The 16,494-nt window shown below is 37.5% G+C and overlaps 1 protein-coding gene across 2 annotated transcripts in view; it reads right to left on the bottom strand.

Moving 5' to 3' along the window:
• LOC106070737 (neuropeptide CCHamide-1 receptor-like) overlaps positions 1-11,957 on the bottom strand; it is a 110,920-nt gene extending 98,963 nt beyond the window's left edge. For both annotated transcript variants that reach the window (XM_056032781.1, XM_056032782.1), the window contains exon 1: positions 11,139-11,957. The gene's annotated coding sequence lies outside the window, so the exon portion shown is untranslated. The remainder of the gene's footprint in view (positions 1-11,138) is intronic.
• Positions 11,958-16,494: the final 4,537 nt, after the last annotated feature.

The raw sequence follows: 16,494 nt of genomic DNA, 5'->3' as shown, positions 1-16,494 counted from the left end.
TGGAGCTGAGGAAGGGAGAGTAGTAGGTGTGAATAGTGGTAGAGAGACCTGGTCTTTTCGATAACAGAGAACCATGGGAGGATTGGTAACAAAGAAAGTTGGTAGGACTGACAGGTAGCAAAGAAAGTTGGTAGGACTGACAGGTAGCAAAGAAAGTTGGTAGGCCTGACAGGTAGCAAAGAAAGTTGGTAGGACTGGCTGGTAACAAAGAAAGTTGGTATGATTGGCTGGTAGCAAAGAAAGTTGGTAGGACTGGCTGGTAGCAAAGAAAGTTGGTAGGACTGGCTGGTAGCAAAGAAAGTTGGTAGGACTGACTGGTAGCAAAAAAAGTTGGTAGGACTGGCTGGTAGCAAAGAAAGTTGGTAGGACTGGCTGGTAGCAAAGAAAGTTGGTAGGACTGGCTGGTAGCAAAGAAAGTTGGTAGGACTGGCTGGTAGCAAAGAAAGTTGGTAGGACTGACTGGTAGCAAAGAAAGTTGGTAGGACTTACAGGTAACAAAGAACCCTGATAAAATGGTAGGCAGATAAAAGGAACTCGTCTAGATTTGGTAGCGGAAAACTTTTAAAGCTGTTAGCAGAGAAACTTGTTAGAATTGGTTTCAAAAACACTGATATAGATCTAAATGTCTGTTAATATAAAGTGTGTTGATATAAAGTCTGATGATATAAATGTATGTTGATATAAAGTCTATTGATATAAAGTCTGTTGATATAAAGTCTGTTGATATAAAGTCTGATGATATAACGTCTGTTGAAATAAATGTCTATTGGTATAATATCTGTTGGTATAAATGTTTGTTGATATAAAAGTCTGTAGATATAAAGTCGGTTATGTTAATGTCTGTTGATATAAAGTATGTTGATATAAATGTCTGCTGATATAAAAGTCTGTAGATATAATGTCTGTTTATATAAATGTCTGTTGATATAAAGTCTGTTGATATAAATGTCTGTTTATATAAAGTCTTTTGATATAAAGTCTGTTGGTATAAAGTCTGTTTATATAAATATCTGTTCATAAAACGTCTGTTGATATAAAGTCTGTTGATATAAAGTCTGTTGATATAAATTCTGTTAATATGAAGTCTGATGATATAAAAGTCTGATGATATAAAGTCTTATGATATAAATTCTGTTGATATAAAATCTTTTTATATAAAGCCTGTTGATATAAAGTATGTTGATATAAAGCCTGTTGATATAAAGTCTGTTGATATATAAATATATGTTGATAAAAAGTCTGTTGATATAAAGTCTGTTGTTATAAAGTCTGTTGATATAAAGTCTTTTGATATAAAGTTTTTCGATATAAAGTCTAATGATTTAAATATCTGTTGATAATAGTTGATGTAAAGTCTGTTGATATAAGTCTGTTGATATAAAACTTGTTGATATAAAGTCTGCTGTTATAAAGTCTGATGTTATAAAGGTCCGTTGATGTAAAGTCTTTTGATATAAATGTCTGATACAAAGTTGGCTATATGGCTATAAACCAAACTGTTTATCCTCGAAAACCTAAAGTACAGCCAAAACTGATATTCCTGACATTATATTTGGATAATTAGTCAATCCATCATCTCTCTATAGGTTTAATACACATTTTACCTACTTGGTCAATCCATCATCTCTCTATATAGGTCATATATTTTGTCATTTCAGACCGGCTAACCAGCGAACAGTAGGGGAGACAAATAGTGTTATAGAGTCCTACAGATTTTTGAAAACCTGTCAGTACCTCGTAAAGTGCAGACCTTTAGAAGATGTCAAGTTTTATTTGCACCAACCCTGATCCCTTCTCCAAGCGTTTTTTACACTAACACAACTGCAGACCTATAATTAAATTACCGTAGTCGTTTGTTACACTTGACATTATAAGTTGATGGTGTTTGTAAAATGAGGCAATAGTATGCAAAATAGTAATAATCAAATTTATGTATTCAATAATTAAAATATAATTTTAGTTTTTTCTCTTGTAGACGGTAATACCCGCCCAAATGCCCCGTTAGAGCTATTACTTTGCTCGTAATATGACAACATTAAAAGACAGATTCTAGTTTGGTGATAGACCTAGAGATCAAAAATACTCTATGGTATAGAAGATTCTAGTTTGATGATAGACCTAGAGATCAAAAATACTATATGGTAAAGAAGATTCTAGTTTGGTGATAGATCTAGAGATCAAAAATACTATATGGTAAAGAAGATTCTAGTTTGGTGATAGACCTAGGGATCAAAAATACTATATGATAAAGAAGATTCTAGTTTGGTGATAGACCTAGAGATCAAAAATACTATATGGTAAAGAAGATTCTAGTTTGGTGATAGACCTAGGGATCAAAAATACTATATGGTAAAGAAGATTCTAGTTTGGTGATAGACCTAGAGATCAAAAATACTCTATGGTATAGAAGATTCTAGTTTGGTGATAGACCTAGGGATCAAAAATACTCTATGGTATAGAAGATTCTAGTTTGGTGATAGACCTAGGGATCAAAAATACTCTATGGTAAAGAAGATTCTAGTTTGGTGATAGACCTAGGGATCAAAAATACTCTATGGTATAGAAGATTCTAGTTTGGTGATAGACCTAGGGATCAAAAATACTCTATGGTAAAGAAGATTCTAGTTTGGTGATAGATCTAGGGATCAAAAATACTCTATGGTAAAGAAGATTCTAGTTTGGTGATAGACCTAGGGATCAAAAATATTCTATGGTATAGAAGATTCTAGTTTGGTGATAGACCTAGGGATCAAAAATACTCTATGGTATAGAAGATTCTAGTTTGGTGATAGACCTAGGGATCAAAAATACTCTATGGTATAGAAGATTCTAGTTTGGTGATAGACCTAGGGATCCAGACCTTAAAGACTGTGCCCAAAATGTTCTTGAACGTCTGTTTATGTATTTCACTTTTTAATGAAGACATGCGGGAATACCCGCTGACGTGTGTTGAAGATAAAGATTGTCTAGACCTCCAAGCCAAATTTAATTATTAGATTATTATACTTGGTGAAAACCAGAGCTTTCCCTGTGTGGCTAATTAGCTAATAATTCTTTTCCAAAAGAGATACATAGACTTATATTTTTGGGGGAAAATTGTTAGAGCCGTTTTCGAGAACCGTGTCCACCTAGGTTTTGTTTTTTCTTCCGACCTTTTCTTTTTTCCAATGAAGAATTTGGAATTTGCAACCTGAGAAGAGGAATTGTAATAAAACGTATAGACACATATAATTATTTAAATTTTGTGTGAATTACAAAATTACTCTCTCAAACTTGATGGAAAAGAACTCGATAAATATAATCTAGCTGCATAAAACGTGGCTAAAAGTGTGTTCCATGTTACATTTGTTTACCATCAAATTTCGTCTGAAAAAAACAACTCCACAATTTCCTATTGTTCCGCCTCTGAATGTGTCTCTGAGATGGACAAAAAAAAACAAATTACAGTCAGTAGAATTAGGTCTGCAAGTCGAAGATTTCAACCAAGACAAAATAAGTTCATTAGTTGAAAAAGAAGCAAGTTTAAACAAGGTTACAAAAGACAGTTTGTGTGGAAACACAAACTCAAAATCGGCCCCCGAAATGGTCCACCCAGGCAGGCTTCAATATTTTTAGAAAGAACATCCAAATGAAATTATATCAAAGACAAATGAAAGATAAGAATGGAGAAAGAAGGTTGACAAATCTTGTGTAGTGCCCCAACGGTCCCGCAGATCAAAGGATAGGTGAAAGTGATTGCAAAGCTAGATGTGAACCTGGCCTAACTAGTTCCCCTTTTAGACCTTGTGGTCTATAGGGCAAATGATGTAAAGTTCATCTGTTTTTGTGGCCTACGGTTAACGAGGATGTCATGTAGCCAGCACAACTACCAACCACCTTTACTTTTCCCCAACCAATGTCAGGTACCCATTAGAGCTGGGTGGACTCAGAGGCTCCCAAAGATTCCAAAGTTTAAAATCCCAGTCTTCACCAGGATTCGAACCCGGGACCCCCGGTTCGGAAGCCAAGCGCGTTACCGCTCAGCTACCGCGCCTCTCCTGGCCTAACTGAAGTCTTATAATTGATGTAATTGTTTTGAAAAGGCTCAATCTCTTATTCGAATCCCCGGACAGACGGACAGACATTTCGCACAAAACTAATAGCGTCTTTTCCACTTTCGGGGGCTGCTAAAAATCAGATTGGTCAATTTACAAATGGAAAAATTGGGGCAAAATGTGTGTGTCTGTGTCTGAATCACTTGAACTTCATTAGTCTTTGCCAGAGACAATGTTTCGACAGCTGTCTGTGGGATGAAGTTTTGCTTTCAGTTGTTCTTGTATAGGTCAGACACAGAGAGAGAAAGACGCTGAGAGACCAATGACATATTAATGACAGGAGACTAGCGGAGTTGAAGTTCCAAAAAGAGGTCAACGGTATTTAAACCCACACAAAAACATGGCTTCCCTTTCAGACTTGTATTGAAAACAAGACAATGAATTGAAACTGAAACATTGACTTTGTCAATGTTCTGGTTGTCTCTAGAATCACTTGCTGGGTGTTATTTCTGGAGTCTTATTCTATCATTTCATGAGGGTTATTACTAATTACATGAACATTGTCAGTGGTGGAGCAGATGATGCCCCCTGGATCTTTTGCACGTTGAAGTAATGATGGGGGAAAAATCAGAGCAAACCTTGCTCCTGAATAGGTGTTTTTGTTGTGCTGAATTGAACAAACTCAAAACGTTATGGAAGAGTGACAAAATGAAGGTTTTGTTCAAGTAATACTCAATGTATTAAATTTAGGCTAGAGACGTATGCAAAACAAAACATTTAAACAATTTAAAACGTTCTTCCAGGGATTTGTGGCAGAGCAGGCGGCGCCCGGGGCCTCCACAAGAAACAGTCTTCCCGGGACCTCCATAAGAAACAGTCTCCCCGGGGCATCCACAAGAAACAGTCTCCCCGGGGCCTCCACAAGAAACAGTCTTCCCGGGGCATCCACAAGAAACAGTCTTCCCGGGACTTCCACAAGAAACAGTTTCCCCGGGACCTCCACAAGAAACAGTTTCCCCGGGGACTCCACAAGAAACAATTTCCCCTGGACCTCCACAAGAAACAGTTTCCCCGGGACCTCCATAAGAAACAGTCTTCCCGGGACCTCCACAAGAAACAGTTTCCCCGGGACCTCCACAAGAAACAGTTTCCCCGGGACCTCCACAAGAAACAGTCTTCCCGGGACCTCCACAAGAAACAGTTTCCCCGGGACCTCCACAAGAAACAGTCTTCCCGGGACCTCCACAAGAAACAGTTTCCCCGGGACCTCCACAAGAAACAGTCTCCCCGGGACCTCCACAAGAAACAGTTTCCCCGGGACCTCCACAAGAAACAGTTTCCCCGGGGACCTCCACAAGAAACAGTTTCCCCGGGACCTCCACAAGAAACAGTTTCCCCGGGACCTCCACAAGAAACAGTTTCCCCGGGACCTCCACAAGAAACAGTTTCCCCGGGACCTCCACAAGAAACAGTTTCCCCGGGACCTCCACAAGAAACAGTTTTTCCGGGACCTCCACAAGAAACAGTTTCCCCGGGACCTCCACAAGAAACAGTCTTCCCGGGACCTCCACAAGAAACAGTTTCCCCGGGACCTCCACAAGAAACAGTTTCCCCGGGACCTCCACAAGAAACAGTTTCCCCGGGACCTCCACAAGAAACAGTTTCCCCGGGACCTCCACAAGAAACAGTCTCCCCGGGACCTCCACAAGAAAGAGTCTCCCCGGGGCCTCCACAAGAAACAGTTTCCCCGGGGACCTCCACAAGAAACAGTTTCCCCGGGACCTCCACAAGAAACAGTTTCCCCGGGACCTCCACAAAAAAAACAGTTTCCCCGGGACCTCCACAAGTAACAGTTTCCCCGGGACCTCCACAAGAAACAGTTTCCCCGGGACCTCCACATGAAACAGTCTCAACATTTAGACAGTTGAGCAACTTGTACGTTTTTTTTTTCGAACAAATTTTGTTCGCATTTTTCGTTTGTTTCAAATTGCCAAGAAGTGTCTGCTGGTAGCGTGCTCGTGATAGGCAAGTGAAGTTTTAGATCTACGGCAGTCAACCTAGGGGCCTTAACCTCCACAAATTAAAAAAATTAGAAAATGTCATTTCTTTTTTTTTTTACTAAACAAGGCAAGAGAATATTGTTTTAAATGTATTATAAATATAAATATATTAACTTTACAGATACTATTGTTTTCTTTCTTCTAAACTATGGCAAGGTTAAAGTGCTTTTACATATTACTTTTATTATTAATAAGTGGATTTTACTAGAACATTAAAATTGGACCATCCCTTCTTAATGTAGCTTTAATTGACTAGTACTCTCTAACTACGAGAAGCAGTGCGTTGCAAACGCCAGGATAATGAATTTCTGAAGTTCAGAATGCAGGAATGCAGGTCTCGGGTTTCCACCTAAAATCTTCTGGTTGGCTAAAAATGCCACGGGTTTAATTTATTTAATTAATTTTGGGGGGGGGCTAATTTTAGTCTGAGGCAAAATTTGAGAATAACTGGTGTAACATTACAATACCGTGTATCGCTACCCAGTGAAAAGACTTAAGTAAATTCACATCATGAGGAGCTAACTCTCTAAGTGTCAAGTAACAAAAGGCAAACGAACTGGATGCTTTAAATTTTAGAATGAATAGAATTTTATAAAATCTTTATCCTTCGATGACGTCATCACATTAATGAAAGGACTGGCACTTCGATACTTCTAACTAAAAGAGATTTACACCTAGCAGTGCAGCCCACGCGTTAGGTTACACACAAACCTATACCGAAACAGCAATGCAAGTTAGCTGCACCACAGTCGTTATGCTTTCCACATAAGACCTTTGTTAACCTTGGGACACAGAAACAGATGACCTTGACATCATCGGTATTTTAGATCGCAATGACTGAAAGGGGAACACCTCTGTCAAAAAGTTGAACAATAAGACAGAACAATAAGACAGAACAATAAGACAGAACAATAAGACAGAACAATAAGACAGAACAATAAGACAGAACAATAAGACAGAACAATAAGACAGAACAATAAGACAGAACAATAAGACAGAACAATAAGACAGTGAAATGACTTGAGAGGGCCAGATGACCAATGAGTCTTCGATTAGTGACCTAGTACAAGTCAGGTGAAATAGAGACTTTCATTCAAGGATTGGGCTGTTCAACTTAATACCATGATAATATGCCATCGTCTTGCCAAGGTGAGGACTCTATCCTACCCACGAAACTACTCTTCTTTCACTGGATCACCAATGTTGTTTTAAAGTAAACCTCTCCATCAATATTCGGTTGTAGGTTTCTAAAATCTGACACTTAAAGACCAACGAAAACTTCGGAGAAGCGACGGGGCGAAAGGTTACAAAAGATTACATTGAGACACATTTAATCACATCTACATTGAAATACCCACGTGTCACGTATTCATGCGCGTTCATTCATAAATGTTATCAAAGCAAGTTATATGGTATCATAGCAACCAAAACTGCCATGTGTGTGAAGTGACCTTTTCCCAGAAACTTCCTGCCATAAAATAAAAGTTTGAAGAATTGAAGGGAAATAATTAAGCTTTTAGTTTACTTCTGTCTCTGAAATATTTGCAAGTCTGGATGTTTAGCGAAATCGAGCTTTGATATAGTGCATTTATAGCTTGATTACATTGAGTTTATTCCAATTAAGTGCTTCAAGTAAGGTGGTTTTTTTTATATTTAAAATTTTTTTTAAAATAAACTACTTCTCAGCACTTTTTCATTTCAACCATCTTCTGCGTATACGTAAATTTAGTGCTACTGGATTTAAGGCTCTAGAGTACAGTGAGGCCAAGAGGCCCTGAGTCACGCTTCAAGATGGTGCCACGGTGCAAACTTCACAATTTTTAATGTCATACGCCATGAAATGTTTGGAGAAAAATGTCCAGTTTTCGTCCAGTTTCCGCAGGTTTATGGCCTTGCCCGATCTGCAAGCGATTTGTATTTGTGTGTGTGTGTGTGGGGGGGGTAACTTAAAGGGCAAAGTGTACAGTAACAACCCACATACAAGTGAAGAGCTAAAGATGAACATTGCACAATACAATTCGGGAAAGCACACCCAATGAACTGACAAAACGTTTTCCAAAACACGTAGAGACTCGTTTGTGTTCATGGTGGACACATTGAACAGCTCCTGTGAACTATGACCCTCCTGTAATCATAGATAGGCTTATCTTATCTTGACAACCTTGTTTAGGCACTGTATGAGCTGCATCAGTTCAACGCCACAACATGCATCTATCAACTCGCTTTCAAGTCATTTTGATGCTGGAATGGTCAACTCTTAAAAGAAGTGCATTTTGGAAATTGGATTGGAACTTACAACCTAAAATTGAGACTACGTAACTGTCAATTAGGCTCTTGAAATAATCTTAAGGAATTTTTGGAACTGATATTCAATGCAATGTGTCTGTTGGTAACTGTATCTCATCTCTGCCTCTGGGGCATAGGCAGTGACGTAGCTAGGGATTGACTTATTTAGGGGCCCCTGGCAATTAACATCATGATATGGGATAATGGTGTAAAATTTAATGTAAAAACAAATTACACTCATTTGGGGTCCCCCCACTGGGCATAGGCCACCAGCCAGCTTCGCCTGTTATAAATGAGGTCTAATATGTATTGGAGATTTAAAGGATTAATTTGAAACATAGTTTTTTAAAAGATTATTTTAACATTACAGTCATAAAATACAGTAACACTGAACAAGAAGAAATGGCATGGGAAAATGTGGAGGCGATATCAGAAAATCTAAATGAAAAATGTATACAATCTAATAAGAATGGGAGAGTTGTTGAACACACTAGACTAAATCAACAAAGACGCCATGTTGAAATATCACTTGTTGCCAACTAAAGAATAAAACTAACTTAGTGCTAAAAGTGAAACAACTCAAAAAGGTTGATTCTACAATGCTGGGTGAAAAGTGCATGCAAATGATCGTTAACCTTTTAGAATACATAGATTATCAACACTTTATGTACTCTTTTCAGCGGTTACACTGGGACGCATGATGCAAATAGATTCATCTAATAAATCTCTAATAGCTATAAAAATGCATCGTTCAAAAGAGATACTAGTGATGGAAATATAGTTTCAATTTGTTTGCTTGAAATTGAGCACACTCATTTGTTGATTCTAGAAAGATGTAGATCTATAAGATTAGTATCTGTCCCCGTGTACGTTTATCACACCACAAACACACACATACACACACATACACACAAAAATACACACACATACAAGGAAACATTCTAGTTCTAAATCTATCTTTAAATTTAAGCTTACCATGTTTGCAAACAACCAAACGCACATAGATACACATATATACTTACGCATACAACCCCCCCCCCTCCTTTCCCATATACACACGAAGACACACACAAATACACACGCACACATTCAACACTAGTATTAATTGTGTATTTACTTATGTGTGGAAGCAAGTGGGAAAAAAATGCTGTTTAGTTCAGTCTTGCTGGAGTGGTTTAGCCCCTGATCACTGGTTGAAATGAGATCCTCTTTGGAGACTGAGCCACTTTCAATCTTACATATGAATTGTTTGCTAATTAGCTGAGCCGGCTGTGACGTCATATGTTAGGATAAGTTTCTTATGTTCCAATATTTGCCCTGCTTCGAGATGTGGCTCTGGTCTGACTGTATTTTGCTAAAGCAGGTGAGACACTGAAGACTATTGGTTTATTGGCGACCACATCACAGAAACACACACGAACAATGATATCGCTAAGACATGATATCAACCTAATGCTAAGACACGATATTAAAGGCCCCAGGAATGTAAAAATCGTTATTGGGTTTTCAGCGTCTGTCCATTTGTTAAATACAATTTATGTGTTTCCCAAAGCGTACAGTTTGTTTTCAAAACTCTAAGCATGCATATCGTAATCAGCGACATAGTAATAATGGTTCAGGAAATGTATGCGAATCATAATCAGTGACGTAGTACCCTTGGGCCCCTGATTCAGTACATGTATTTGGGTCTCCCACTCTGTATGAAATGAGAAAGATGGGTGTGACAAAAAACAATCGTCCTTTATATATTTGCACAGACATTACAGTGTATAACATTTCAGAAATGAATAGTGTCATCCAAAGACTTCTTCTTAGTAATAGTGTCATTCCAGATAATGTATTAAAGTCTCCTTGTTTGTAATAGTGTTATGACACGTCGGTTTCGACTAACAAGTAATAGTGTCATGAGACTCAATACTTGTAATAAACCACTTACTTATCATTCATGGTCCATGTGGGCCTCTATTAGTCATGGGGCCGGGCTCAATGAGCCAGAGCCATGGTGACTGATTGTGACAGACATACAAATAAACTTGTTCCACACTAGAGTGATGGGCACGTACACATATTTCATAGTGGTATCTGATTCATGCTGCTACCAACTACCACTTTGTCTACATGTCTGTCGGTATATTGAAAGCTGGGTGATGTCAATTATTCGCTTTGTTGTAACAAAGTTATATAGAACACAGAAATTATTCTATTGTTGTTGTTTTTTTATAGGCCTATAACTTAACAGTTCTTCTGTATTATGTATAGCGATAACACACACACAATTGTGGCTATTTACACTCTGGTCCTTCCTTTGATGAACAGTCCGTATAGATCTTTAAATAATGTAATCCCTTGTTTATCAAACAACGTTTTGGCAGGACCTAATTCGGGGTAATTCACCCACCCCCCCCACACACACACACTTAGATGTATATAGTAGCAAAAGTATATTTGTATTCACATATACTACACAAACAGAAGTCCATACAAATACAAATACTTCCATAGAAAATATTCCCTGCATAATTATTATACAAGTATTAAAATATTTTTTTTTTTTATAATAAATCTTCGAAAATAGACCTATGTCACAAATAACTGTTGCGTAAATCTGGAATAATAATACTAGTCAAGATAAGATAAGATTAAATTGTAGTCAAACTGAATTTCCATTAGAATGGATCAATAAAAATTATCTTATCTATCTTATCTTAATACTAGTCAAGATGATATTCTAAACATTGAAGAGTCTACTATGTCTTACCTTGTTTAGTGTATAACCAAATGGAAAGTATAGTCTTTGTTTGCACAACATCCAACTTTGGTTGTAACAGATCCAAACTCACAACATTGATTGTTACTTTTTGAATAGATGTCGACAAGAATCTAGAGTTGTACAATCCTAAGTTTAAAAACTAATTTAGCAACACACAACTCTCGTTCTTTTGTTTGTTATTTCAAAATTCTGTTTGAACTTAAACTCCAGTAAATGACTAGCAATACACAACTTATAGGTCTACTTGATTTTGGATAGTGCTGACCGCTAGCCAAAAGTTTGGGTAATTCCCAGGTTCTAATTAACATACAACTGGGTTAATGAAATGTTTAGCTTGAACCGGGTCAACGAAAGGCGTGGTCAGGCTGATGACCTAATTAACAACGGTCGATAAGGACTATACACTTCTTTTTATCAAACTAGTTTCGGGCCCTAAGCCAAAGAGTAATACAATATCTAATGCTAAAAATAAGAATACAGTTATTTCTCCAATTATTTAATTGACATTGTTCCAAATAATGAACTATTCATTTTCGTTTAAAATAATCAACTTAAATTCGCAAAGCAAATTATACTATGTAGTTTTTCACTTTATCCATAAGTCATTGTTTTCATACTTCTATAGTCACGACCCACTGAGTACAAATTCTGATTGTATATTATAAAAAGGAGCGCTCCCTCTTATAGCAGATACTACACTCGAACAGAAAAACGAAGTCTAAAGACGTAGGTCTAAAGAAATCACAGACCAAAAAAAAAGAACTTTCACTTCATATGTTATTATTATTCTAAAGAGGGGGATGCGCGTGCTCTCGCCCTATCATACCCTCCCTTCCCAGGTACAGCCACCACCACAGAACCTTTGCAGGACCTAATAGTGCTGATGTCGCTGCGCGCGCGCGCGCTTTCCCGCCACCCTCCTGCGTTATGAGTAGAGTGTGAAGTGATGGCCTCGTGAAGTGGGGAAGAAGTGGGGGGGGGGGGAGAAGGGAGAGTGTTGAGATGTTACGCAGTTAAAAAGTTGGCAGATAAAAGCTTGATAAACTCAGAGTTCAGTTTATAGTTAACCTCCACTTTCTAAATAACAGATTCCATCAAATCAGCTATTGGCGTAGCATTACAATCCAAACCTAGAAGGATAGGGCAGTTGAACGTCAGATGGTGAACCTAATTTTTATTTTTTTTTAAACAGAAATCCAAAAGATTGGCATCCCTTTGTTCATTATTACCTAAGCCTTTTCAGAAGTGATCAATTATTAATTGATTTTCACATGACCTTTATTTCCTAAAGCCATGTTGGTACGGAGTAAGGACATTATGTTTGTCTAAGTGATTTATGATGTTTGTACATATTTTGTGTTATAGTATTTTACATGTGATGCTGGTGAGTGATACTGGTCTGCAGTTTCCTGGCGCGGATTTATCTCCCTTTTTTAAATAGGGGAGTGATGTTAACTTTTTTTCCAGTCCCTCGGTACCTGTCATGATTAAGTGGTGCTTTAAAAAGTATTTTAAACACTGGTCCTAGCTTGTTATTTATTTCTTTGAGTAATCTAGCTGGTATACTGTCAGGTCCAGAGTCCAGTTGCTTTATTTGGTTTTATATTAGCTAATAACATTTTGATCCTCTTTCTTGTATATCTATCTATTATGATTAGGTTTAAAATAAGCAGTATGTCTTTGTCTCCAGGAGCTGGGAATGCTGACGCCAATACTTAGTTGCAATGTTTGCTTTAGTTTTTTTTTATTGTTATTTGTTAACTTATTTGCTTCTTTTAATGAAGCTTTTCCAGCTGTTAAAATTTTCTTAAATTAACGTATTAACATAGATTTGTATTGTTATCCTTATAGATTACATTGTTTATACATTCACGCTGCAGCTGTATGTTAAGTTTTTGGGATAAGTTTGGTGTGTAATTTTATGATATTTTTTATTGACAAATGAAAACCAAAAAGTGTTCAAACTTTTAAAGAAACCAATACACTAGTTAGTCTACATAGAAATAGTCGACAAGCAACAATGTGTCCAGCTGGTCAAAAACTTTAAACATTATTTCGTATCTTCTAGAAAATACAACAGCTTCCTTTTATACACTTCATCACCAGATTCTTCTTTAACCTAATTTGTGACTTCCTCTGATGGGACCTAATCCCAGCGTTAAAACCGCCATCTCTGCTTGAATGCTCGGACAGTTACCGCGGTCTTAGTGATTATTTAGTGTCCAGAAGTCTAGCGCTACAAGTCCATTTACTTGGGAAGTAGGAATTAATAGCTAAAATGATGGTTAGTTGCACAAGGGAGAGGGGACGTTTCGGAAGAGAGGGAAAAAAAACGTAGTGAGAGCTGGGCAAGGTCCGGGTAGTGAGACAGCCAGAGACAACGTAGTAAAAGCTGGGCTAGGTCTGGGTAGTGAGACAGCAGAGACAACGTAGTAAAAGCTGGGCTAGGTCTGGGTAGTGAGACAGCCAGAGACAACATAGTAAAAGCTGGGCAAGGTCTGGGTAGTGAGACAGCCAGAGACAACGTAGTAAAAGCTGGGCTAGGTCTGGGTAGTGAGACAGCCAGAGACAACGTAGTAAAAGCTGGGCAAGGTCTGGGTAGTGAGACAGCCAGAGACAACGTAGTAAAGCTGGGCAAGGTCTGGGTAGTGAGACAGCCATAGACAACGTAGTAAAGCTGGGCAAGGTCTGGGTAGTGAGACAGCCAGAGACAACGTAGTAAAGCTGGGCAAGGTCTGGGTAGTGAGACAGCCAGAGACAACGTAGTAAAGCTGGGCAAGGTCTGGGTAGTGAGACAGCCAGAGACAACGTAGTAAAGCTGGGCAAGGTCTGGGTAGTGAGACAGCCAGAGACAACGTAGTAAAGCTGGGCAAGGTCTGGGTAGTGAGACAGCCAGAGACAACGTAGTAAAGCTGGGCAATGTCTGGGTAGTGAGACAGCCAGAGACAACATAGTAAAAGCTGGGCTAGGTCTGGGTAGTGAGACAGCCAGAGACAACGTAGTAAAGCTGGGCAAGGTCTGGGTAGTGAGACAGCCAGAGACAACATAGTAAAAGCTGGGCTAGGTCTGGGTAGTGAGACAGCCAGAGACAACGTACACAAACATATGGTAGCTAGTTGAGGGCAGTAAAATACTTACTTTTCAAGCTGATATGTACCGTAAAGTAGTCTGATATGTACCATAAAAATGTCTGATATGCTCCGTAAAGATGTCTGATATGTACCATAAGGATGTTAGATATGTACAGTATAGTCGAATATGTACAGTATAGTCGAATATGTACAGTATAGTCTGATATGTACCGTAATGTCGTGTGGTATGTACCATAAAGTCGTGTGATATGTACCTTATCTTATATAATACAGACGTTACTTCAAAAAAGAAGATGATTACGTCCTACGCGTCATGCATTTAGTCATGCATATTAACCAATGACTTAAATTCTGCCAAGTCACTGGTTTTCCTGGCTAGCTCAGGCAACCCATTCCATGCTCTAATAGCACTAGGGAAAAAGGAGTATTTGTACAAATTTGTCCTAGCATATGGGACGAGGAATGTGCCTTTATCTTTGTGTCTTTCAGAGTATTTTATTAAATTTTGTTTTTGTATTTGAAGATTATGGTTCAGTGTTTTATGTATGATTGCTACTTTACTTTTGAGCCTTCTGTCCTGAAGGCTTTCTAAATTTAGTGATTTTACTAAAGGTGTTACTCTAGTCAAATGTGAATATTCGTTTGTTATGAATCGCACTGCTCTATTTTGTGTCTGTTCTAGTTTCTTAATGTTTTCTTGAGTTGAGGGGTCCCAAACAGAGGATGCATATTCTATTATTGGCCTAACCAAGGTTAAATAACATTTTAGTTTTATGTTCTTATTTGATTTATAGAAATTTCTTTTAATAAATCCTAATGCTTTGTTTGATTTTTTTGTAGTTTCATCAATATGTGGATTCCATGACAGTTTTTCATTTATTATAATACCTAGGTATTTTGCGTTTTTAGTCTGTGTTACTGGTTTGCCATGAATAAGATAAGTGGAATTAATTTGTTTTAGTTTTTTTGTTACTCTTAACAACTGACATTTTTCTGGGTGGAAAGACATGCTCCAATTTGATTCCCATTTCTGTAATTCATCTAATTCTCTTTGTAAAATATCTGTGTCTTGTGTTGTTTTTATTGTTCTATATATTATGCAATCGTCTGCAAATAATCTGACTTTTGTTCCTGAAGTAATGCAATTTGGTAAATCATTTATGTAAATTAAAAATAGTAGTGGACCCAAGACTGTTCCTTGAGGTACACCTGAGTTTACTGTTATCGGTGTTGATTTAGAGCCATTTATTATTACAGTTTGTTCTCTCCCTATCAGAAAGTCTTTAATCCACTGATGCAGTGGACCATTAATGCCGAAATATTTTAATTTTTTAAGCAAACTATGGTGGTGAACTTTGTCAAAAGCCTTAGAAAAATCTAGTAAGATAGCATCTATTTGTTCACTATTATCTAAACCTTTTGAAAAATCATCAATTAGTCCTATTAGTTGTGTTTCACATGATCTATATTTCCTAAAGCCATGTTGGTATGGTGTGAGGACATTATGTTTGTCTAAGTGGTTTATGATGTTGCTACATATTATGTGTTCTAGGATTTTACATGTGATGCTGGTAAGTGATACTGGTCTGTAGTTTCCTGGGTCAGATTTTTCTCCTTTTTTAAATAGGGGGGGTGACATTAGCTTCTTTCCAGTCCTTTGGTACTCTGCCCTGGTTAAGTGAAGCCTGAAAGAGTATTTTCTATATAGGTTTTCCTTCTGTTTACCATAAGGTAAAAAAAATGAAACGCCTAGTTATAGAAAGCTTTATAAATAAGTGTTTATACTTAAAAATATACTCACAAAATATATAAAATTTGGCTATTTAGACGCAAAATTTAAACAAAGGATCTTAATGAATAGGCTTACACGGGGAACAAAAGTTTCTGAAAGAATAATAAGGACCACATCAACATTAGTCCCTAGCAAAATATATTAAAATTTTGAATTTGAAAGCCTTATTCCCGTCTCGATATGTATAATTTCAACGATTATCTTTCCTATTTGATTGATCTGAGTTAAGTTTCTGAAATGTGCATGCCGAACACAGTACATGTATAAAGAAATTAAAAATAAACAAGATTACAAATAGATATTGTGTAAACACAGACTCAGATGTAGACCCATAAGTGTCCACCCGTGTGGCATCTGCATGTAAGCAATACAGAAAGAAAAAGCAGGTTTCAATATTTTCAGCTAGAAAATCAGATGGATAAACACAATCTTACCCCTTTTTATATAACGTATGCGGGGC

The sequence above is a fragment of the Biomphalaria glabrata genome, chromosome 6 (assembly GCF_947242115.1).
Source record: "Biomphalaria glabrata chromosome 6, xgBioGlab47.1, whole genome shotgun sequence".
Taxonomy (NCBI): domain Eukaryota; kingdom Metazoa; phylum Mollusca; class Gastropoda; family Planorbidae; genus Biomphalaria; species Biomphalaria glabrata.
Note: the sequence above shows the minus strand (reverse complement) of the source record. Positions and strands in the feature narration are given on the sequence as shown.